This window comes from Onychomys torridus, chromosome 5 (genome assembly GCF_903995425.1).
Source record: "Onychomys torridus chromosome 5, mOncTor1.1, whole genome shotgun sequence".
In the NCBI taxonomy this organism is placed as follows: Eukaryota; Metazoa; Chordata; class Mammalia; order Rodentia; family Cricetidae; genus Onychomys; species Onychomys torridus.
The window spans coordinates 132,563,468-132,588,958 of NC_050447.1; the positions used below are offsets into that span (position 1 = coordinate 132,563,468).

The 25,491-nt window shown below is 45.2% G+C and overlaps 1 protein-coding gene across 1 annotated transcript in view; it reads right to left on the reverse strand.

Moving 5' to 3' along the window:
- Nucleotides 1–2,788: 2,788 nt before the first annotated feature.
- The window catches only part of Agtpbp1 (ATP/GTP binding protein 1), a 157,053-nt gene continuing 134,350 nt past the window's right edge, over nt 2,789–25,491 (reverse strand). Inside the window, exons 26-27 of the transcript XR_004944945.1 lie at nt 4,696–4,832; nt 2,789–3,281 (exon numbers count right to left, since the gene is read on the reverse strand). The gene's annotated coding sequence lies outside the window, so the exon portion shown is untranslated. The remainder of the gene's footprint in view (nt 3,282–4,695; nt 4,833–25,491) is intronic.

Here is a 25,491-nt window from a genome sequence, read left to right on the forward strand (position 1 = left end):
TCCAAGGAAAACCCAGAGAGGTTAAAAACAGGGTAAGACATCAGAGAGCTCAGATGGACTTGCTTACACAGAGGACTAGGTTGCTATTGGAAGGTAAATGTCACCCTAGCCAGCTCAACAAGGCCTGCCTTTGGGTTCACAGCCCACAGCCTCCCAACAGCCACATAGCAACAATCTTGGCTGTTCCAAATGCTGAGTCCCCACTCAGCATGATATTCAGGTACATCATACAACATCCTCTTTCTCTCAGACCCTACCTCACCAGATCAAGTTGGCACCCTTGTACTATGATCTCTTGGGTATGGTCCAGTGCATCCCTTCCCCATAATGAACATCCTGCCAGGTGATTCCTCAAAAGGAGCACTTCTACACTCACCCATCTTCAGAGGAGAGAAGCAGACCTTCCCCTGAGCTCCAGAAATGCTTAGGTAGGCTTCTATTCCAGGTGTCACACTTAGAGCCTTTTTCTTAAAGACAAATTTTGTGTACTCCAGACCATTGAGCTCTCAATATGATGAGTTTCAAGAAACAATATGTTGCCTGATCACTTTGCAATGTCAAAAGCATCATTTTAATTGTCTGTGTCTCTATTTTCTCAAAGTGGAATACAATTCTAACCTCACAAGGAGAAATGACACCCATAAAGTGCTTGGTATCGTGACTGGCATGGATGAATGGGGTTTGAACAGATGAGGGAAACAACACTCCCACCACCAGCATGAGAGTCATCTCTCATGTACCCCTTTCAGAATAGAGCTGGATTTCTCCCTGTTATCCTAATTCACTTCATTTACCCATTTTATACCGTATAAACACCTCTCATTTTATTCCATTCTCAAAGGCAGCAGTGAGAAGAAAGAGACATCGCTGCAAGTTGGAGTGCACCTGGTTATGTTCTGTTGAAATAGAAAATTCTCAGGATAGTCTACACTGGTGCTTTCTTACCTCCATCCAAAATAAGTCCCATGTATTGAGCTGAATTTACATCTATCGATCAAATGCATATGTGCCTGATTTGCATAAGAAAATGGCTGAACAGGAAGATTTAAATGCCAGGGCGAGTCTGCCACAAGCACGTCCTGTAATCTGCAGACTCACTTGAGCTCTTACCTTGGTTTTCCCAGCTACAGCAATAGGGATTTGGACTAGATTCTGTCTGTCTACTTTAGAAGATGTACAGTTTGAGAAAATGGTTAAGGATCCTACAATTTGGAGCCAGTTTAATCACTGAAGAACAAAGCTTGCAGCTTCCCAGGAACCAAAATCCAACCTTTAGTTTGACTTATTTGTAATGCAACCCTCCCCATTGCTATTTTATTCCCTAACTGCATCCAGACAACACTTTCTCTGGAGCTACAAGAACTGGGCATTTGTCTAATAAACTTGAACTCAAAAACTGGCACTTCTGGTCAAATACCACCATGTCAAATCTATGAAATAACACTAATAATCTATGAAGAAACCCAAAGCAGGTGATGTTATCTTGAATCTAACACTAGCCCTCGGACATCTTGTTATGTAAGCCAATAAGCCCCCCACCCCCTTTACAGTAGTGTGCTTACAAAGAAAACTGGTTGACACAGATCTAGACTGACTGGAGTCCAGCACCTGACATTCAAGAGGTACCTGCCCATTAATACCATCTTGTTAGTCATATTCTACCCATGGCTCATGGCCATAATCTACCCAGGGCTCATGGCCATCATCTACCCAGGGCTCATGGCCATACTCTACCTAGGGCTCATGGCCATACTCTATCTAGGGCTCATGGCCATAATCTAGCCAGGGCTCATGGCCATACTCTACCTAGGGCTCATGGCCATAACCTACCCAGGGCTCATGGCCATAATCTACCCAGGGCTCATGGCCATAATCTACCCAGGGCTCATGGCCATAATCTACCCAGGGCTCATGACCATACTCTACCCAGGGCTCATGGCCATACCCTACCTAGGGCTCATGGCCATACTCTATCTAGGGCTCATGGCCATACTCTACCTAGGGCTCATGGCCATACTCTATCTAGGGCTCATGGCCATACTCTACCTAGGACTCATGGCCATAATCTACCTAAGGCTCAAGTGAGTTTCTCTGGAGACTGAGGCTCTGTTTTCTTCCTTTTGAACTGACCTATGGCACAAACTACTCAGCACACAAAAGCCTTTTCTTGAGCTGATAGAACATTTTGGATAACTGAGAATCAAGACAAATCTTTTTATTTGAGATGTTAAGTCTTTCCCTACACAAAGATCTGACTGGAGCTGCCTTGAACCTCCATCAACTGGCAAGTCTGCATTTATAATGTGGTCTATCCATCTACCCACCCAATGGAACATCATTCAACAAGAGAAGAATCACATGGCATGCATGTGGACCTCTAAAATGTTTTGCTAAGCAAAACAGGAAAATGTTATGTGGTCCTATTTGTATCAATGTTCAGAAAAGGTAAATCTACAGGGACAGTGTAGAGCAATGGTCACTGGAGTAGGAAATAGGGACAGACTTAACAGTAAATATGTGTGAGACACAGAAGAGTGACAAAAATGGCCCAGAACTGACCATGTTTGTACAAGTTGTATATTTTCTTTCCAAAACCTCACTGAGGGGCTGGACAATCAGCTAAGCAATCAAGACACCAACTGCTCTTCCAGAGAACTTGGGTTCAATCCCCAGCATCTACATGATGGATTACAACCATCTCTAACTCTGGTTCCAAGGGATCTAATGCCCTCTTCTGGCTTCCATGTGCACTGTACACATACATATATGCAGTCAAACATCTATTAACATAAAATAAAAAAGTAAATAAGTATTTTTTTAAAAAATCATTGGATCGTGCACTTGAAGTGGGTGAATTATATGCTGTGTAAAAATATAACTGAATAAAATACTTTTAATTCTCAAATTCACAGGCCTGGCCTATGGCTGCTCATCAATGGTAAGAGTACATACTAGGCACATGTGAGGTCCTCTATTCTAGCCTAACACCAAAAATTTTAAATTACTTTAAAAAGTAGAATTCACAAAAATATATCCAAAATCCTTCTCAGATCATAGGAATGTACCCTTTATCTCTTAATTGCTGGAGTTTTTACATTTTAGATGCACAAGTTTCAGGTGTGGGCTGAGTCCATAAATCCTTCAAGATTGACCCAGAAGCTGTGGGGATTTTTAATGGTGACATCTCCACTCTTAGCCGCCTGCGGGTACTCCCACTTGTGTGTGCCAGGTTTTGCTTGAGAGTGTTTGTCATGGTCTCTTCCATCTCTTTCCAGAGCTTCCTGAAAGAAAAGACAGAGACTCAGAGCAGCATGGCAACCTCAGCTAGCAATTCTGTCTGTCTGTAGCAAATAGTAGGAGCCCTGCTTTGGCATGCTGTGTGGAATCCTGGGCACTTGTGTGCCATTTGGGAAGCACTGGTGGCCTACTGCCAACCACCTCCAAACAGAGCAGCTACTCAAGCCCAGGGCCAATGAGTCAAGTTTGTGTTTACAAAGGAAATGAATACTTAGAGCAGATCAAAGGTCCAATGTGATAATTAGAAACACGCCCTTCACTGTTCAGCTGCCAAGGATCCCTCCCTCCAAGATGCAGGAAAGTCACCAGGCACTGGTTTCAACCAGCCCCACACTCCATCCCAAGGCACTGGATTGGCTTCTTTTTCTCTGCTGTGGGATTGCACAAATGTTTCACTTCACCCTATTTGTTCTTCTCAGTTTTCTGGTCTCTCCACATCCTTTCAGACCCCCCAGTGCCTTCTATCTGGTGCTAGTCTCCTACCTAGAGCTCTCTCTGCCTGTTGATGGAACACTCTCTGTGTTCCCCTTTGCCCTTAGAGACCAGGCTGGGCCTGCCCTACCCCACCACACAGCAGCTCTGTGTGTGGATAGTGAGATGTGCATGTCATCAGTTCAGCAGCATCTCATCCCCTCTGCAGGGCCTTCAGCATCCTCTTCGCTGCCAACATACTCTAGTCCCACTGGCCTCTTAATTCACAGAGCAAAGAGCAGCACCCTGCTTGACTAGTCCCCCAGTTCTCACCAGTGCCTGCCCTGTCTCAAAACCGTTTTGTGTGTGACTCTGTCCCTCAGCCTTAGAAAGCAGGAAAGGGAACCACAGTGCAACATCACCTGACTTACATGCATGAGATCCACAAATCCCACCTGCTTTGACCCACCTGCAAGGCACACATATCTCTGCACGTTGGGTCCTGACTGATGAAATGGTTTTTTTTGTTGTTGTTTTTTGGGTTTTTTTTTTCTTCTCTAAAATCTCCACAGGCTAGATGGAGGTGAGACAGGAGAACCCAGAGCACTGGATACAATTTCCTTCCTCCTCGATCAACTCCTTTCCATATCTGACATCTCCCTCTCGCTTTTGCAGGGTCTCCCAGAAGACTCAAGTCAGCCAGGCACATGTGGTCACAAACATGCAGCACACAGTCCCATGGGGAAGTGGAGGACTGTGGGAACCTGAAGGTGGGCTTGCGGCACTTCGGCACACAGCCTCTCCGGGTATCCGCCCTGTGATCTTTTTCCCCAGCCACCATTCCTAACAGCTCAGCTCAGACCTGCAGCTCAACCACAAGCCACTCCGGTCTCTGTCTCCCCTGACAAACATGTACATTCTCTGCCCTTCTCCTGCCTTTCTCTTGAGTTTGTCACTCGTGGTCATCCGAATGGCAACATTACCCACCTGTCGTCTGTACACACACTCGAGTCCCCTATTCTGTCTCCACACAGCTCTTGGAGAGTCCCACCTCTACTCTTCTGGCTTTTCACATTTCTGAGCCATCTCCTGATCTTGCCAACTTCCTTGTCGCTTTTAGGGCTCTGCATTGACAGAAGAGTGAAGAGTCTGTCTTTTATAAAAGTAGCAGGATACAAAAATCAACATAAAGTAGCTTTTCAAAAAACGAACTTACAGTGCAGAATCCAGGGAAGTAACCCCATTCAAGTGGTTTTTAAAAGACTAAGAATCAGTCTAACCAGGGAGTCAGAGGCATTGGAAGACAGACTGGGAAAAAGAATTTATGAAAATGACCTGCAGGTTCAATCTAATCCCCATCAACAAAACTTCCAGAGGAGAACACAGGGGATGCCCTTCAAACAAATGCAGGCAAGAGCTTTCTGGGAAGGACTCCAGCAGCACAGGGAACAACCCCAAGAACAGACAAGTGGCATTGCATGGAATTAAAAACTCTACAGAACAAAGGAACAACAGCCAGAGTAAAGAGACAGTGTGCTGATTGTTTTTATCAACTCGACACAAGCCAGAGTCATCTGGGAACAGGGAACCTCAACTGAGAAAATGCCTCCATCAGAATGGCCTACAGGCAAGCCTGTGAGGCATTTTCTTGATTAATAATTGATGTGGAAGGGCCCTGTCCACTGTGGGTAGTACCACCCCTGGGCAGGTGGTCCTGGGTTGTAAGAAAGTAGGCTGAGCAAGCTGGTGAGCAAGCCAATGAGCAGGATTTCTCCGTGGTCTCTGCTTTAGTTCCTACCATCAAATTCTTCCCTAGAGCTCCCACTGGCCTGATTTCCCTCTGTGATAGACTGTAATCTTTAAGGTAAAATAACCCCTTTTCCTTTTCGGGTTGTTTTGTTAGAGTATTTAACCAATAGAAATTTAACTAGCCTGCAGATGAGGGAGAAATTGTGCCAACTATATATCCGACAAGAAATTAATATTTAGGCTCTAAAAAGAAATCCAAAATTTAAGTACCCCCTCCCCAAATCATCCAATTAATAAGTGGGCTAATGAACTGAAGGGTCAAGGAAGAAACACAGATGGACAGCAAATATTTGTAAAAATATTCAACATCCTAAACCATCAGGACAATGCAAATAAAAACTGCTTTGAGGTTATATCTCACCCAGTCACAGTGGCTATTACAGAAAAAGAAGAAATAAAGAAAAGAAAGAAAGAAGGGAAATGAAAAATACAATGAATGTTGGAAAGGACTTGGACAAGGAGGAGCCCCAGATACTCTGTTGGTGGGAGTGCAAAATGATTCTGCCAGTGTATGGAAATCAACCCTGATGTTCTCAAAAGACAAAACGTACAAGTACTGCATGATTTAACTATTCCACCCCTTGACATAGACCCAAGGGATTCTAAATCAGCACACGACGGGAGCACTTGTCCACGATGTCTATTTTACATGTCTATTTTAAAAGATGAGTCACCTTGGACAGATGCTCAGTTTATAAAAAAAAAAAAAAAATCAGGTAAGGTACAGTAGCTTCTGGGAGACACTGTGTCCAGGGTAGAAACTTTTGGTTGGTTTCCTATGTGTTTAGTGTTTGGGAGTTGGGGTTAGCTGTGATGGTGATGTGTGTATGTGTGTGTGTGTGTGTGTGTGTACATGCAGGTGGAGGGCAAAAGTCACCCACAAGTATTGTCCATCTTGTTTCTGAGAGGTGTCTCCCACTGGCCTGAAACTTACCAACTAGGCTGGCTGGTCAGTAAAATCCAGACACCTTCCTGTTTCTGACCTCCCAATACTGCTGTTAAAAGTGTGTGTCACTGAGCCCAGCTTTTCCTCATGGGTCTTTGGGGTCATACTCAGGACCTCTGCCAGTACTTTTCTGACTGACCCATCACGCTAGAAAATTTGGGGGAGGCATTTATGTATACATGTGTATACATGTGAAGGCCAGAATACACCCTTGGTTGTGGCTCCTCCCAAGGTGCCATCCTCCTTGATTGTTTGTTTTTTAAATCTCCTTTGGTCTCTCTGAACCTGGAACTCAGCAATTAGTCTAGGCTGGGTACAACTTGAGCCTTGGGGAAACTGTCCACCTCTGGCTCCCCAGCACTGGGATTATAAGAGCACATCACTACATATGTAAACATTTCTATGTGGGTGCTGGGGATCAAACTCGGGTCCTCATGTTCTTGTGACACACACTTTACTGATTGAGCTATTGCCACAGTCCCTAGGAGTACTTTGCAATTGTTTATTGCTTTTATAAGTAGAAAAGTTAAAAGGCCATTTCCACATGGTGCCTGAAAAGACACAACCTTTCCCTCAGCACAAATCAATGAAGGCAGCTGTTGCCAGGTAATGGGGGGAGGGGGGAACAATTGGAGTTACGTTTCCGTTTCTTGGGGAACCAGGATTGATGGGACATACCCACAAGGCCACTTTCTAGGAAGTGAGGAGTTAACCAAGTGTACAGCCCTAGGCTTCCTGGAAACTAAAGCACAGGCTGCCTTGATCTCTCCCTCAGACACGGAAGCCTTTGACTGAAATTGTGCCGTCAGGTCTGTCTCTCCACAAACTAAATGGAATGCTCTGCACTGCCAGCATTTGGGGACACACAGTTTACTTCTTATGAAGAAAAATAAACTGTATCACAACAACCAAGATGTAATGGATAAAACATGCCTTGTGTTAGAGCCCCTCCCTCTGCCCAAGCCACAGAATTGAGGCAGGCAGTGATGAGAACCAGACATTAGCCAGCAGCCACAGGAAACCCTGGAGATCTAAGTGTGGCTGTGCTGCCTGCAAGTACCCCCTCATCTGGTCATGTCAATTCCTGAAGAATATGCATGCCCTGTTTATTTCAGTGGTGACTATGAGTAGTGGCATCCAATACTCTGTGCATCTGGTCATGACTCCAGTAAGTCAGGTTCACCCCTAGCCTAGGACATCCACAGGTTCTTTGTGGACCAGAAAAGAGGATCACCCCCACACGTGATTCCCTACCCACTTCCTAGGACAACTGCTGCAGCCATGGCTTTCATAAAGTGTGGTCAGATCCCACACCTCAGCACAAGCATCCGAGGAGCCGTGGGAGACACGCCACGACCTGGTCCACCCAGGGCCTGTTACAGAGGACGTGGGAGACACTCAGCCGACCATGGTCCACCCGGGGCCTGCTGCAGAGGCCGTGGGAGACACGCAGCTGACCTGGTCCACCCGGGGCCTGCTGCAGAGGCCGTGGGAGACACGCCACGACCTGGTCCACCCGGGGCCTGCTGCAGAGGCCGTGGGAGACACGCAGCTGACCTGGTCCACCCGGGGCCTGCTGCAGAGGCCGTGGGAGACACGCCACGACCTGGTCCACCCAGGGCCTGCTGCAGAGGCCGTGGGAGACACGCAGCTGACCTGGTCCACCCGGGGCCTGCTGCAGAGGACGTGGGAGACACGCAACCGACCATGGTCCACCCGGGGCCTGCTGCAGAGGACGTGGGAGACATGCCACGACCTGGTCCACCCGGGGCCTGCTGCAGAGGCTGTGGGAGACACACCACGACCTGGTCCACCCGGGGCCTGCTGCAGAGGCCTTGGGAGACACGCCATGACCTGGTCCACCCAGGGCCTGCTGCAGAGGAGCCGTGGGAGACACACAGCCGACCATGGTCCACCCGGGGCCTGCTGCAGAGGCCTTGGGAGACACGCAGCTGACTACCCCTCCCCAAAAGCCTGCTGAGGAGAACTGTGCAGAGGGTAATAAGTGAGTGTCTCGGTGAGACTCGCTTGTGTCTCTAGGGCTAGGGCTACAGCAGTCACATGATACACCTCTCTGCAAGACCAGTGTTTAGGTGGTCCACAAGCACCTCACCAACAAGCCAGGGTTTGTCTGGAAGGAGGAAGGGAAGGCAGGCTGCTATTGAAGACGAGAGTGCCTACCAGAGTCCCCTTACCATAGACCTCCTCAGAGCCCCCCCCCCCCCCGCACCTGCAGTGGTTCCCTTACTGTGATGATTTGAAAGAAAATGGCCCCCAAAGGGAGTGGCACTATTAGGCAGTGTGGCCTTGTTGGAGGAAGTGTGTCACTGTGGGATGGGCTTTGAGGTTTTTTTCTCAAGCTTCACTTAGTATGACAGTTGACTTCCTGTTGCATGCACAATGTAGCACTCTCAGCTCCAGCAGCACATCAGCCTGCATGCTGCCATGCTCCCCTTCATAATCATAGTGGGTTGAACCTCTGAAAGTGTAAGAGAGCCTCCTCAATGAAATGTCTTCTTTATAAGAGTTGCCGTGGTCATGGTGTCTCTTCACAGCAGTAGAAACCCTGACTTTAAGACAGGACTAAGTCACAGAGGCTCTGCTTCCCTGAGTGTGATCAGCACCACTGTGTGAAGGTTCCAGAGAGACCTTTCTTGCCCTCCCTCCCTTCCTGTGACCGGGTGCCGCCCCTAGCACTCTCTGCCTTATGACCTGAAACACAGCCTCTTGCTGAATCAGAAGCTTGCTTTTGCAGCTTGGCTGGCTGACCAGGCATCTCTGGGAATCCTCCTGTCCCCGAGCACTAGTGCTAGGCCCTTGCCACGCACAACCATGCCTGGCATTCCACATGAGTGTTGGAGATTTGAACTCAGCCCCCCACTTTTTTATGACAGAGTATTACTAGGTTGCCCCATAGCTCAGGCAAAGCTTGAACCCATGATTAGTTTCCCAAGTAGCTGGGGCAGGCCTGTGTCCCCAGGCCTGGCACACAGCTACTCTCATAGTTTTCTAAAGAGAGACAAATAAAGGAACAACCACAAGGAGAGCCATACTGTCCTTCCACACATTGCCTTAACCCTCCTCTATGTTTCCTTCACAGTGGTCAGACTCACCCTGCAGACCCTTGTCACATCTGTTTCCCAGTTAAAAATGGGGAACAATTAAGTCCAGCCACAGAGCAAAACCAAATTAGGAAGGGAGTTAATATTTGCCTGGCTCCTGGCACAGGTGGTACACTGTACAGCTTTCATTTACAATCTTGTCCACTCCACAGTCCTCCAATGTAGGTGTCAATTTCAGCCCTACTCAGCACCATAACTCATCAGTGTTACAGATGAAGCAATGGACAATCAGAGAGGTTTAGTAATTCGTCTAAGATGCACAGCTTTCTATGATCCTTCTTTTTATCTCTTCAGCATAAGGTACCTTCCCCCATCTCTACACATCCTTGCTGACCCAGGCTCCTCATACACAAGAGTCTCATGTCTGTTTGACAAACCATTGGGCAGAAAGCTGCTCCAGGCAGTTTTAGCTACAAAGATCCTTGGAATGAGACCCCTAAAACTCACCTTTTCTACATGATATGAACTCAGAGATACAGAGATGAGAAATTCTTGGTTGTTCATGCTGGTGTGTCTGGACATTTCTCTCAGCATGTAACATCGTTTTCCTTCCAGACTTCTGGAATAGCCCCACAAACCCTTTGAATTATTATCTTCCTCAAACACTATGGATTGTGTGTGTTTAGTGCTTTGGAGAGGTGCTTTGTGACAAGAGACACAATACAATGGGTTGACATGGGGTGCTGGTGGGGGCACACAGAGGCAGACACACACAGAGGAGAGAGAGCTGTACACACATGCATGCATGCATGTACACACACACACACACACACACACACACACACACACACACACACACGTCTCTGGCACAGCACAAAGCCACTTTTCTGCCTCCTGCCCAGGTTGGTCAGTAAGCTACCACCTAGCCTTTCTAGCTAGGAGACTCAGAACTTCCTGCTTAAGGAAGTAGCATGGGTAAATTCTCTCCACTCTGTAAGGGAGGTGAGTGGGCCTGCTCCCTCTCTTGCCTTGCCTCGTGGTATCACTTCCTATGAGAGAAGCAAAGATCTCCTGTGAAGCCATATCTCCCAGAAGCACATCACATGGTATCTGTGTTCTTTGCCCTGTGATGTTGGTCTCCAATATAGTAGGGATAGCAAATAGAACCTTCTAGAGGACAGCCTAAAGAGAGAGTAGGTCACAGGACTCCATTCTCACTGATGGCCATTGATGGCATCAGTTCCCAGGAGTGGATTGAGTCCCGTGAGATCCAGTTGTTATGAAAGTAAGCCAGCCTTCCTGGTCTCTTCACTCATCACTTGTCCATGTGCCTATCTGTGTGCAGCCCTTTCCCTGCACTCTTCTACCACACCGTGCCACAGCCAGGGCACCCTCTTGTGGACCCTAATACCTGTGCCACACTGTTTGGACCTTCCAGCCACCAGAATCATGAATCAACTAAACCTCTTTGTTGTATAAAGAACCAAAACTCAAGCATTATGTTATAGCAACACCAAATTAACTAACACAGATGGACACAAAGTCCTATGACTAAGTCTCAACGTCACCCGTTAGGGCTCCTTTCTAGTTCCAAAAATCCATATATAGCATATGTCTACAGGAAAGATATCAAGACCAAATGGGAGCAGCAATACCAGGCTCTCTACTTAGAATAGAAGCAGCAAACCCAAGGGTTTGAGGCATAACTGTATGATAGCAGTCACATTCTACTCTTCCCTGTCCTTGGTCAGATCCAGTTATTTCAGCTTTCTCTGAGTATTGCCAGGCCTGTGGGCAGCAATATGTGGTGGGCAGTAGATAAGCATGCTCTTACTCTGTGAAAGGTAACAGAGACCCCAGCCTGGCATTCAGTTCTAGTGCCCAGGCAAGTCCTAGAGCACACAATAGGAGGCAACATAACTGAAGATCACCTATGGGCCACTCACTTGTCCCAAGGTTCAGAGGAGGAGGAGCCCATGGTTGGAAGGGTGGTGAGCATCCTCATCTCTCTACATCCTGACATAAGCTAGGAGCTAACCTTCCTTCCTTATCTTATTCTATATTGACCCATGTACCTGCACTGCATCTGAATCTATCAAACCTCACTCTTTCTCCAGAACCCACCAGCACTGTAACCCATGATTCCTATGCCTATCTACCTGAGCAGTGTTTGGCCCTGGGGTGGGAGCATGAGACAGTTTTTGTATAATGTTTTTAATCCCATTGGATCAAATCTCCCCTTTCCTTCTTTTGATGATACTTCGTGCTTGTGTGACAGATTGAACTCCAGTCCAACTTATGCCTCATCTTCCCTCCTCTAGTCTTGGCTTGTGCATCCATGAACATGCACAGGGAGGGGTACAGCTCTGAGTCCTCTTTCTTCAGGGCAGTGATCCTCCCGATGCTGGTTTGAGGATGAGGGGTGACAGATGAACAATGTCGCTCCCATTCTTTGGGTCCTAACATGGTCCTTGCCCTTTCACATGTCTTTCTTGGGCTAAGAGTGTGGGACAAGAAGTGTCCCCATCTGCACATCTTCTGGTTGACTATGACAGGCGTTGACACTCAAGGTAGAATCGGGGAGTGTATCTGTGGAGTCCTTTGTGCAGCACAGTGTCCTCAGATGGCAGCATTAGCTTCAGGGCATGCAGAGGCTGGCTCCTGCATGGCCACTGAATTTGAGTGACTGGAGAACCAGTTTCAGACCAGCCTCCTGCCCTAGAACTCCTCCTACCAACCTCAGGTCTCTGTCTCACTTTACCTAGGGTCCTGGGCTCAGAAGAGCCTTGTTCATTGGTGGTCCTCTATGTACAAAGGACGCAAGTAAGACACACTTGGTAAAAAACTGTGGGGGAGAATCCTACCTTCCCACATTCAAAACTAAAGGTGACCAAGATCACTCCAGCAAATGGAGCATGCAACTGTCTATCTATCACTGGTGTCCATCTTAGGTGAACGGACTGTGCCTCTCCAGGTCAGCAAGAGTTTGATGAGGAAGAGGAGTGCATGGATGCTCTTAACAGAAGAGCAGCAGCTAGCAGGCAGATCTTATCATCCTCTACTCCCAGGACAGTTTCTGTGTCTCCTCTAGGAATAGAAAAATCAAGTCATTTCAGCAACAGGGAAAAAAAGCTTCATTTTTGACAGAACTGAAAACAATAGAAAGTACAACTTCTGACAAAGGACAGAAATATCGAAACTAATGGTTGTGATGTTGCACGTGGAGGGGGGAGGTGTGTGAATACTTGTACTCATGTATGGTAAGAGGAGGCAGTCTATCCTATAATACTTAAAAAAAAAACCACACAAACTCTTCAACAGAATCTGGACAATGACTTGACATATTGTGCCCTTTAAAATATGCACTATCCCATGGACTCCCAATGAAACAGTCCTACTGCTGAGTCCAATTTGCCCTGATTTTTCATTTCACATGAGCTGTCATCTCACTGCTCTCCCATGTCACCACTTAAAAGTTTTATTATTAGGCAAAGGGAGTCTGTGTTTGGGTGGGTGGAGTGTTTGCGATTACATCTTAAGGCTCTTCCCAAAGCTATAAAGTCAAAGCTATAAATGCATCATGAGCCACACAACTGTCAACAGAACACAAGACAAGCCTGACATTAGTCACCCTGCTCAGTCTAAATGGACTTGCCAGCAGAGCACACATCAGAAAGGGTCTGGTGGGGTTGGGGCAGGACCAGAGTCCAGAGGCTGGCTCACCTTGACTAGTCCCTGGACCCCTCTTGGACTGGATTTCTTCATTTGAGAAATGGGAAGTGACCTCAGAGACCCTCAGCACTACATCTTTGACAGAAGGACAAGGAAAAATTCTAAAATATTGAGTGGAATAATTGAAATGAAGATAAAGGGGTTGCTACCCACAGTCACACCATTTACCAAGCTGTTGTTTCCCACCCAACATTCTATGGATGTAATTACATCCATACAAGCCAAAGCAGACACCACACTTGCCATTTCACAGATGTGAAACTTCACACTCAGGGTGATCCAGTGGCTTTCCCAACTGGCTAAGTGCTGAAGAAGCAGGAGAGTAGACTCAGATCCCATCTGAAGGACATCCAAGCTCTCACCAAGAACACTGCTCCCTAGGTTTTGTTTTTCTTTGTTTGCTGTTCCTCAAGACATCCAAGTGTCTGTCATGTAAGTCTCACTACCACCTTGTGTCACCCAAGGCTTTTCCTTTTCAGTACTGCCCTAGAAGTTACTTAATCCAGGCTCCACTTATTCCACAGTGTGAGAGGTTTTCCCGGGACTCAGCAGGCCTGCTTCCCTCCTGGGGAGACCTCTGAAGGGAGGGTATCTTTTCTCAGAGAGCGGAGTCCACTTTGACCTGAAAGCCCCCCCCCCCCCCCCCCCCCCCGTCTCAGTAACTTAACCTAAGAAACGGCCTTGAGAAAGATAATTGGGAAAGTAACCTTGAGTCAAGGCAGGAGATATCAAACACCCGGTCTTGGGAGGAACAAACCTTGAGTCAGAACAAGATATCTATAATTGGCTACCTGGCCTTGGAGAACAGACAGCTGCACATTTCAAAATTAAAGATAGCCCCCAAGTTCACCCTGGCCTTATTTGAATTAACCAATGGGGACCCTGTAACTATGCTTCTCGCTTCTGTAACCGTGCTTCTGCCCCCAGGACTCTATAAGAAGTCCCCCTTCCCCTAGGAAGGCGCGCAAGTCCTCCGAGAGACTTGTCGCCCCAGGTACCTGTGTATTCAAATAAACCCTCTTGCTGTTTGCATCTGATCCGTGGTCTCGGTGTGTTCCTTGGGTTTGGGGTCTCTCTTGAGGAAAGATCCCCTGTGGGGGGGGGCTTTCTTTCAGACCAATGTAAGGAAATGTGTCTGCTAAAGACATGGAGACCACAGTACCAGGCACAAAAGACTCTCCAGTGTTTCCAGTGTTCACGGAGTTCTAGAAACTCTTAACTCAAAATTAAGAGGCATTTTAAGGCAGTTTAAAGCAATGCATAGTCTACAGACTAGTTCTTGCTTTTCTTCCTCTTTTTTCATAACTAACTGTGGAAACAGAATGAGCCTCTAAGTTCAACCATTTTCTTGCAGGCAGCAGCTGCATCTTGGGGCTCTGTAACCTCGCAAGCCATGGTAGTGGCTGGTGATTTAATTAAGTGAACGTTCACTCCTCTGGCAATGCAGGCTAACCTGTGAGAGCACTGCGCCTAACTAAGCCACTTTCGTCACCAGTGCCCGACATGGACACAGCCAAAGGAGGCCAGATGCAAGTGTCTAGGTTTCAGAGGTTTGAGAATGGGGTTTCCTAGCCCATCACTGTAGGCCTGTGGCAGCCAGAAGCTGTGGTGAAAAAGCTGTGGCAGAGCAAAGCTGTTCGCCTCCTGACTGCCAACAAATAGGGAGGGGAGGGGAGGGAGGACAAGACAGTACTTTTAAAGGCATGCCCCCAAGTGACCAGCTTCCTCCAACATCGGCTCTCGTGAGCTAGTCATCTCTTAATTATATTACTAGGTAGATAATCATCCTTGAACACATGAGGAAGTTCACAAGGGAAATTCATATTCAAACCACACTCTCTGCCCTGGTGTCCAAAAGCTCACAGTATCTCATAATGCAAAATGCGCCCAGTCTAAGTACACTTGTCCCTGCAGTAGTCTACCTGCAAGTGTGGCCACAGTCTCAACACTGTCAGCATTTCTCAAAAGTCCAAGAGCAAAGTCTCCTCTGCAACTCAAGACAAACTCTTTCTGTAAGTCCCTATAAAAGTTTTTAAAATTGCATATTCCCAGGATGCAGTTGAATAGACACAGAGTAAAATACCTCTACTCCAAAGTGGAGAGTTAGTAGACCAGAAATGATTGTCTGGAGCAAAGCCTAGCAGGATGAAACAGATGTTGCAGTTCCATGCCCTGCATCTGGGACATATGATACTGAGGTATTAATAATCCAAAAGGCTTAAGAAGCTCTGCCCCCACAACCTTGCTGGCTACAGCCCTCGAGCTCTCTCTCTGGACTGCTCACTGCCTGCAGCTCTGTCCCACGAGGCTTTCTTTAGGGGTTGAGTTCCCAGAGTCACCACTGCGGTTTCAGCTTTAATTCACCCTCTCAGGACTCCAACCCGGACATCACCTGGTCTCTCAAGCTTTCCTTGAAGATTTGGGTAGAAGGCTCCATGAGCCCACAGCTCTTGCTTTCTGCATGTGGACACCATGTGGATGAGGCCAGCAGCTAAGCAGTGTCAGGTTTTCCTGAGTCCAGTCTCAGTGGCCACTGAGTGCCTGCATGGTAGAAGAGGAGAAACATTTCCCTAGGCAGCCCTGTGAGAGCAGAGACCAAAGCGATTTTCTCAAACCCAAGTCTTTCAAAGGAGTGTACATTGTTACACGCTTACACCTGTGGTATGGTCCAGCCAACTCCTAAGACACTTTCACAGCATCTTTCCATCCAATGCAAACACTCGGCTTCTCTCGATGGCTCTAATGTCTCTAGCAGACACACCTTCTTTGGCATCCACTTTAAATGTATTTCCTTTTCTGGCTAAACTCTTAAGCTTTTAACATCTTTCCACTTGGCTCTTTGTCTCAATTCTTACTCTAAACCTCGCCAAGACAACCAAGAATATTCGTGGCACTGCCTAAACTCCAAGCAGTCTTGAATTTTCTAGATTAATTATCCTGTCACAATTAACCTTGGCCTCACATAAGTCTCAGGGAATGCCACAGACAAGTTTTCAGCCAGAATGTAGGCTTTCTGGCTGGCTCTAGTTCAGTACCAGAGAGAGGTCATCCCTGTGTGAAAACCCCTGAGTGATGTCTTTAGGGCCTGTATTCCTATCAGAGGTCTTTTGATCCTCTCAGTGGGTTGCCAATTTTGGCTTACTTCTGTAAATATTTGCAGGTTCTTCCCATGAAGTAATTCAAAGGCTTTGCACATGGCTGAGTAGTCACAGGAACAGCCTCTCGTCTATTTGTTTTCTCTGTTAGCTACTTTTCATTGTTTTGACAGAAATACCTGAAGGAGAAAAGGTTTGCGTCCACAGTTTGGATTTTTTTTCAGTTCATGGGTGCTTGGCTCCAACTGTGTGTGCCTGTGGCAAGTGGGGACTCAATAGCAAGGTGTGCCACTTTCCTGTTGTTTTGATAAAATACCATGACCAAAAGCAATTTAAGAGTTGATTTTAGCTTGTGGTTCCACAGGGTGTGGAAGGCATGACTGCTGGCAGGAAGAGGACATGGGATCTCCATAAACAGAAGGCAGAAATACAGGACTGACAAGCATTGGATGTTAGAGGACCTGTGGTTTGTATCAGTTTCAGAAGCAGAGCTGAACTAGATATGGTCCGTATGTGTAGGAAACACAGTTCTTTTGTTCTGAGCACACTCACATTTCCTGCTGTATTAGAGACTCTAGGTCAAAGCCCTAGAACTCTCAAATCTACCTCCAGTGGTTAGATACTTCCATATTTCCTCCAGCAAGTCTCCACTTCCTAAAGGTTCCATGTCAAATGTCAAACAGTGCCACCAACTGGTGACAGAACATTCAAAAACATAAGCCTATGGGGAACATGTCTCATCCAAAGCCACTGCACAAAGAAAGGATAACAGAGCAATGTAACTCACCTCATGGTATCCAGGAAGCAGAGAGAAAAGGGCCAGAGACAGGTGCGCCTCTTGAGAGCACTTCCTCAATGACCTGCTTCCTCCTACCATCAAGAGTCCATTCAGCTATATACCCAACACAGATTAATCTATCCACAAGGCCAGCATTCTCATGACCCAATAATCCTTCAATAGTGGCACTAGTGTGGGATCAAGTCATCAACATATCAGCAGCAGAGGACATTCCAGATCTAAGTCACAACATACAAGGATGTTCTTTGTTCCCTTCAACAGATTCAGAAAGTTTAGAGAAAATTCACAATGGGTAAGACTCAAGGCTTTCCAAGCAAAAAAAGATAAAACAAATCTACTGTGAATTTGTGTTCACTTCCCCTTCTCAGCACAAGAACTTCATGTGGTTTGAACTTATGATGGTCTTGCGCACGCTACCACAGTTCCCGTGAGTTCATATGTACATCAGTCCTGTTGCATCTGGAAGATGTTGTTTCCTTGTAATTACCCACCACCTCTAGTTGTTTTATTCTCTGCTGGCCAGCTTTCTTTCTATTCCTTCCTTCCTTTCTCTCTTTCCCTCTCTCCCTCCTTTCTTTCTTCCTTTTCCTTCTTTCCTTCCCTTCCCCCTTTCTAGTTTGTTCTTTCTTTCTTTCTTCTAGTTTGTTTGCCTTTTTTTTTTAGTTTTTTTTTTTGTTTTTCTTAGTGTTTGCTTGTTTGTTTTGAGAGAAAAAGAAAGCACCCAAATGAGTTGCATGAAGTTGGAATGGGAAGGAGGTGGGGAGGGAGGTGGGGAGGAGCAGGGAGGAGTTGGGAAGAATATAATCAAAATATATTGCATGAAAAAATTTTAAATAAAAAAATTTTTTAACAATCTGATTAGGCCAGTTTAAGCACCTTCTCCACTATTGCTAGTAGTCTAATCTGGGGTTGTCTTTATGGATTCCTGGGAGTTTCCCAAGCACCCGGTTTCTCTCTAACCCCATAATGTCTCCCTCTATCTCTTTCATTGCTCTCCCACTCCGTCCCTCCCCCAGCTCGACTATCCCATTCCCTCATGTTCTCATCCCCCATTCCCTCCCCTCTATCCCCCCCCCCCGTCTCCAGTTTACTCATGGAGATCTCATCTATTTTCCCTTCCCAAGGTGATCCATATGTCCCTCTTAGGGTGCTCCTTGTTTCCTAGCTTCTCTGGAGCTGTGGGTAGTAGTCTGATTATCCTTTGTTTAACATCTAGTATCCACTTATGAGTGAATATATACCATGTTTGTCTTTCTGAGTCTGGGTAATACTCCATTGTGCATATGTACCACATTTTCTTTATCTATTCTTTAGTTGAGGGGCATCTAGGTTTTTTACAGGTTCTGGCTATTATAAATAATGCTGCTATGAACATAGTTGAGCAAGATTCCTTGTGGTATGATTGAGCATCCCTTAGGTATATGCCCAAGAGTGGTATCATTGGGTCTTGAGGTAGATTGATTTCCAAATTTCTGAGAAGTTACCATACTAATTTCCAAAGTGGCTGTACAAGTTTACACTCCCACCAACAGGATTGTTCCCCTTGCTCCACATCCTCTTCAACCTAAGTTGTCATCAGTGTTTTTTGTCTTAGCCATTCTGACTGGTGTTAAGATGGTATCTCAGAGTCATTTTGATTTGCATTTCCTTGATGACTAAGGATACTGAGCAATCCCATGTCTTTCAGCCACTTGAGGTTCTTCTATTGAGAATTCTGTTTAGATCTGTAGCCCATTATTTTTGTTTGTTTCACTGTGTAGTTTTCGGTGCCTGTCCTGGATCTCACTCTGTAGACCAGGATGGTCTTGAACTCATAGAGATCCACCTAGCTCTTCCTCTGAGTGCTGGGATTAAAGGTGTACACCACCACCGCCCAGCCTATAGCCCATTTTTTAATTGGATTGTTTGGTATTTTGATGTCTAATTTCTTGAGTTCTTTATATATTTTGGAGATCAGCCCTCTGTCAGACATGAGGTTGGTGAAGATCTTTTCCCGTTCTGTAGGCTGTCATTTTGTATTATTTACTGTGTCCTTTGCTTTACAGAAACTTTTCCATTTTCAGTTTATTAACTGTTGCTCTCATTGACTATACTACTAGTGTTATATTTAGGAAGTGGTCTTCTGTGCCAATGTGTTCAAGACTACTTCCTACTTTCTCTTCTATCAGGTTCAGTATAGCTTGATTTATGTTGAGGTCTTTGAACCACTTGGACTTGAGTTTTGTGCTTGGCAACAGATTTGGATCCATTTGCAATCTTCTACATGTTGACATCCAGTTATGCCAGCACCATTTGTTGAAGATGCTTTCTTTTTTCCATTGTACAGTTTTGGCTTTGTTGTCAATAATCAGGAGTTCATAGATATGTGGATTAATGTCAGGGTCTTCAATTCGATTCCATTGGTCCACATGTCAGTTTTTATGCCAATACCAAGCTGTTTTTATTACTATAGCTTTATAGTAGAGCTTGAAGTCAGGGATGGTGATGCCTCCAGAAGTTGCTTTATTGTAAAGAATTGTTTTAGCTATCCTGGGTTTTTTGTTTCTCTATATGAAGTTGAATATTGTTCTTTCGATGTCTGTGAAGAAATGTGTTGGGATTTTGATGTGGATTGCACTGAATCTGTAGATTGCTTTTGGTAAGATTGCCATTCTTATTATGTTAGTTCTATCTATCCATGAGCATGGGAGATCTTTCCATTTCCTAATATCTTCTCCAGTTTTGTTCTTCAAAGACATAAAGTTCTTGTCATACAGGTCTTTTATTTGTTTGGTTAGCATTACCCCAGGGTATTTTATATTATTTGTGGCTATTTTAAAGGGCGATGGTTCTCTGATTTCTTTCTCAGCCCATTTATCATCTGTATATAGAAGGGCTATTGATTTTTTTTAGTTAATCTTGTATCCTGCCACATTACTGAAGGTGTTTATCAGTTGTAGGAGTTCCCTGATAGAATTTTTGGGGTAACTTATGTAGACTATCATATCCTCTGCAAATAGTGAAAGTTTGACTTCTTCCTTTCCAATTTGTATCCCCTTGATCTCCTTTTGTTGTCTTATTGCTCTAGCTAGAACTTCAAGTACTGTATTGAATAAATATGGGGAAGTGGACAGCCTTGTCTTGTTCCTGATTTTAGTGGAATCGCTTTGAGTTTCTCTCCATTTAATTTGATGTTGGCTGTTGGCTTGCTGTAAATTGCCTTTATTATGTTTAGGTATGTTCCTTGTATTCCTGACCTCTCCAAGATCTTTATTATGAAGGGGTGTTGAATTTTGTTGAAGTTTTTTTTAGCATCTAATGATATTATCATGTGAAATCCACAAGGATGATCCCAGATTAGACTACTAGCAATAGTGGAGAGGGTGCCCGAAATGGCCTACACCAGTAATCAGATTGGTGACTACCCCAACTGTCATCATAGAGCTTTCATCCAGTAACTGATGAAAGCAAATGCAGAGATCCACAGCCAAGCACCAGGCCGAGCTCCAGGAGTCAAGTTGAAGAGAGAGAAGATGGATTGTATAAGCAAGTGTGGGGAGGGGAGAGTCAAGATCATGATGGGGAAATCTACAGAGACAATTGAATCAAGCTTGTAGGAACTCATGAACTCTATTGTGGTGCCTGCATGGGACCAAACTAGACCTGCCATATACAAGAGACACTTGTATAGCTTGGTCTGTTTGAGGGGCCCTGGACAGTAGGATCAGGATCTATCCCTGGTTCATGAGCCGGCTTTCTGGAGCCCATTCCCTAAGGTGGACCGCCTTGCTTACCCTTGATGCAGGGGAGAGGGGCTTGGTCCTGCCTCAACTGAATGTACCAGGCTTTGCTGACTCCCCATAGGAGCCCTTCCAATTGTCTTGCAATTCAGTCATTGTTACAGTACATTGGATTCTCCTGTCTGAGCCCCTGAGTGTTCCTACATGTTTGACTACTTACTTCTCAGGTTCCACTCACAGACTGTATTGTACCTACAGGACCATCAAGTGATTCTAGATGCTAGGGTTCACAGCCAGACTTTACACAGGTCCCTCTCCAGTGCACCCTCACCAAAGGTTTAATGGGAGAGGCTTTACATGGGGTATTTACCCTAAAAGGGAACACTCAACAATTCAACAAAGCTGGTCAGTGATATCTCAGCACATAGAACCCTTTAGAATTATAAACAAATAGCATGGGAGGTATTTATCCTCAAACTGTACATTTACCATCTTTTCCTTGATCCATGAACCTTTTCCCAATAACTACTTTTTCTTTACCTGAATCTAGATACAGGGCACTTTTCTACACAACAACAACAACAAAAATATTTCTGGTGGGTCTAGTTGGGGGACTTGCTTATGTGGTGTCTAGCTATCACTTGTGTATACAAAAAGACATGTAACGAGAGGGAGACCCACACACTCTGCCTGAGAAGGCAGATGTCAGGAAACATCCCATCCTAAGAAGGCTGCCAAGTTTCAGGGCCATATTGAGGACTTGAAGCACACATCCCATTGCTTCACAGGACTTCATTCCTCCTTCAGTGAAATAGTAGGCCCATGTCTGTAAGCCTATCACTGAAGCACACCCGCTATGAAGCCAGCTCCTACAGGTTGTTACTCTGTGGCAGTGTTCTGCAGTGCTGTCAACATTTAACTGATTTCCTAACATCCATTAGCTGTGTGACTTTTACTTGACTTCTGCATTTTTCAAGTGGGGATAATGCTCATCATAAATCTGTCATGAAGATCAGTCATATATGTATGTATATGTACATATGCATTTATTTCCATATATATCTCACAGATCAATGCCCACAATACAATGGGCACTCTGGAAACTTGAGCCTTTCTAAATATCAAAGCAGAAAGCCTTCTTCATGCTCAGTCCAGGACTGAGTGGCAAGCTTAGTGTTTCCTTTGTTTAATGAATTTCTCTGTAAGATTTCCACATCAAATGAAAACAGAAACAGAAGCAGGTGGACTCCAGTGTCCTGCCATTGATTGCTTAGACATGTGTGAGTGGCACCTGGTCAGAATGGCTCCAGACAGTTACTGTTACCTCTCCAGCTCTTCTCCAGGGCACTCACACTCACATGTGTTAACTCAGGAGATGGTGTAGGCTAAGCTCAGCCTGTCAATGAATACAACATCCTATGCATATACAAACACCTTTCTCTTTTTCTGTGATATAAAGATGCTTCTGTAACTCTCACTGAACTTGAAAAACTAGGTAATTCTGAACTTGTAGCTCGGCCTTGCCACGCAAAGGTGACACTGCAGCTACAGAATAAACCTTTCTTGTAAAGTCACAAATTCTCGAAAGAAAGTAAAACAAAACTTGACAACTTTGTTATGGCAAAGATACTTTGGGTAAGAATGTTGGACAAAATGCTTCCTCTCTTTGCCCACTGGCAGAAATAAAAGCAGCTTTTATGAGCATAAGAAAACACAAGGACAACAAGAAAAGACAGATGGAGAAAGGCTTGTATTAAAACCATTACCTATTTTGCTAAACATAAAAGACTCAATGATCTCTTCCCTTAAAAAAAAAAAAATGGTTAGAAACAAACACTGGGTGCGCTGTCTTCTGACCAATTTTCCACCAACAGTAATCTGGAAAATGCATGAACCATTCCACAGGCTAGAAGGAAAATGTTCCCACTGAGACCTGTAACAAAGGACTCAGGAAACTGTTCCATCCATACCAAATACTTTGTCAGTGCCCCACCTCATGTCCTTAGGAATCCTATGGTATGTGGAGATAAACAAGCATATTGATCCAGGATGCCAAAGCTGTTAACAGAGCCCAACAAAACGGGCTCACCTTGCAAAGGGAGGCACAGATCACAGGCTTCCTAGGGTGTAAGGTGACAGATCAGCACCAACAGTCCAAGGATCCGCTTGATTCTATACTAGCAAGTCCATGTCTGTAACATGGTCTTCCAATCTCTTCATAGGCAAAATGTAAATTCAGCAGGAAAAGGTGCTTGGCACCAACAAGTTTGTTTCCTGGGACCCACACATTGAGAGAATCCACTCCTGTAAGTTGTCCTGATACCAGTATGTGCACAGTGGCACACACATAAATGCCCCCACCCACCCCTACACACACAGGAAATGGTATCTGCTGAATTGTAGTTTTATGTTACTGGACTGAGGTAACTGTGAAAGCTACACTCCATAAAGGGCTGTTCAAGTGTTCATCTATGAATCCTGTATGGACAACAGAGACAGAGCTGTGGTGGAATTGTTTCCCCCAATATATTGTACACCCTAATAAACTTATCTGGGGTCAGAGAACAGAACAGCCACTAGATATAGAGGCTAGAAAATGGTGGCACTCACACCTTTAATCCTAGCATTCTGAAGGCAGAGATCCGTCTGGATCTCTGTGAGTTCAAAGCCACACTGGAAACAGCCAGGCATGGTGACACACGCCTTTAATCCCAGGAAGTGATGGCAGAAAGCAGAAAGGTATATAAGGCATGAGGACCAGGAACTAGAGCCTGGTTAAGCTTTTGGGCTTTCAGCAGCAGTTCAGATGAGAGCCATTCCAGATGAAGACTTAGAGGTTTCTGAAAGTTTGAGGAAACAGGATTGGCTGAGAAGTTGTCGAAGTGAGGTTAGCTGTGGCCTGTTCTGTCTCTCTGATCTTTCAGCATTCACCCCAATGCTCCGGGTTTGTTTTTATAAATAAGAACTTTTAAGATTCATGCTACACAGAGATAGATGTACTGTTCTCGCAAGAGAATAGATGAAAATAGCTTTGGACTGGGTAAATGAGTAATATTTGCTCAGGCTGGAGAACATCAACTCCTATTCTGTCTTTGCCTAATTAAAGTAACTCAATAAAGATATCTTTGATCCTGCTTTCTCCCTGGACCTGGCTTACCATAACTCATCACTTAAAGAGGTGCTTGATTTCAAAATTAGTATCTAATTTTCAAAACTTATTATATTGTGTGTGTGTGTGTGTGTGTGTGTGTACATGCACATGTGTGTGGAAGTCAGAAGATAATTTGGCCATGTAGGTTCCAGGAATCAAATCCAGGTGTCAGGCATGGTGATCAGCTGAGTTGCCAGACCCATAGTTAACAACACACATGCCCGGCATCACTGGAAGAAACATCCTGAAGTTTGGAGCAGCAGCAACTCCTTCAGGCCCAGCAACTGCTTCCGGTAGACAGCAAATGATTAGTTTACTGATTCATCTGCCACAAACACTGCAGGCCTGCCTGCCCCCAGTGCTGCATCAGATAGAGCTCACTCTTGACTCTTAGGATATGTGCTCTAGGTGCACCCCCTTCTTCTGGAAGGACCTTGAAATACTGGCTTTCCAGATAGGTTTCACATATACCTGTGTAACTGACACACTTTCCTAGAAATAGAACATCCTACTTACATAGCTTAAACAACACAGAACTGCTGAAACCACGTTTCGTGGACAGCTCCATATGCAGAAGAGTGCTAAGGAACCATTTCAGGCTTTCTCCTGTCATGGTAGCTGCCACTGGCTCTGTCCTCCAAGGAAATTCTGTTGTTCCTTCTGCTTAGACTGGCTTAGACCACAGCCCACCGAAGCCCAATCCCTGTGGTCGGCACTGGGAATGTGCCACATGGTGCTGCTCAGGTCATGTGCTTCTTCACGACTGAAGGCGTGAGACTAGCACATAGCACATGAACACATGGGATTGGAACACTGGCTAAGCACAGGCATTCAGTGCAACTGCAAATCTACTCTACCCTGTAAAAGGTTTGGGTTCAGCACACAGGTAACATGGATTTTATTTCGGATATTTTTGTTTTGCTTGGCTTTTTAGGAGAGAAAGGAAAAGACTGGCAAAGGCAGCAAGCCCTAGATACTCTTCTGTACACTCATATATGACAGTCCTCGCTGGGGATATAGAGCAGTAGGAGAGTGCTTGCCTACTATGTGCAAGGTTGTAGGCTCAATCTCAGGACTGCAAAATACAGTTTAGAACAAAACAATGATAACCATTTAAAAAGGACCTTCAAATTTTGAAATTTATCTACATGAAATGATAAAATTTAATCATTATTTCATTTGATCTGCATTTTCAAAGGACAACTAAACCATGAACTGCCAACCATTCCTAAGGAAAGGTATTGTAAGTAGAATAGACAATGACTTTAGTGCCTAGCACAGGAGTTAAAATTCCCCCACTGATTTTACACCTTCAGAACAATCCACAGCAAAGCCAATCTGCTTCCTAAGGTGCAGACCACTTTTACTTACCAAGCCTAATCCAAGTGTGTCTGAACCTTTGATGTTGAGACACAACACCATGGTTCTATAAACATACTGCTGTGCATTATAATTACCTTGGGCTGCATG